This window comes from Macadamia integrifolia, chromosome 1, assembly GCF_013358625.1.
Source record: "Macadamia integrifolia cultivar HAES 741 chromosome 1, SCU_Mint_v3, whole genome shotgun sequence".
NCBI lineage: Eukaryota > Viridiplantae > Streptophyta > Magnoliopsida > Proteales > Proteaceae > Macadamia > Macadamia integrifolia.
In genome coordinates, this window is record NC_056557.1 from 33,758,546 (window position 1) to 33,759,303 (window position 758).

Genomic DNA, 758 nt, shown 5'->3' on the forward strand with positions numbered 1-758 from the left:
ATCCACGGGTGGAAGGAGAAGTTTTTCTTTGTGAGATCATCCGAGGGGGTGCCCTTCGGCACGGTTTGGGATATCCCGGATCTTAGGGAGGTGAACTCCGCCCCTGCCCTATTCGGGGCAGACGCGGAGTCGTTGGCGATGGCGAGGCGAAAAGAAGACTGTCCTCCAGTCGAGGCCGACTGCCTCAAGTCCGAAGCCGTACTCTTCAGATTCGGGCTTAGCCAGGGTGAGTTAGGCTAGCCTCCGTTTGCTTCCTTCGAGTGTCGGTGCTTCGTACTGACTCCCATTGTTTCTTTTTGCAGTGCAAGTCTCCAGGGCCGAGGCTAGGGCCGCCGCCGCGGCAAGGTAGGCACAAATCAAGGAGGTCAAGGCGCGGGAAGCCCAACAACAGCCGAGGCCGAAGCGGAAGGAGAAGAAGGGGCTGTCCTTCGAGACCCCGAAGAAGAGGTCCAAAGTCGAGGGACCGAGCGCCGAGGCAGTTCAGGCCCTCGCTGCTCCGGGCCGTGACGGGCCTACGCAAGACACCTCCCCCGCTTCGGCCTCCAGAGGTCTGAGGGTGGCGACAGTGAGGGCCGAAGTGGGGTTTGTCCCTCAATGGTCGGTGAAGGAGGACGACACGCTGGCCGTCGGGCGAGTTGCTCATGAGCTGGTGATGAAGGGGAGTCTTCCCTGAGATGCCACCGAGGCACAGAAGCAAGGGACGGTGGCCATGATCACGGATGCTTGCATCTTCATGGCCGGGGTAAGCTTCGGTCCCC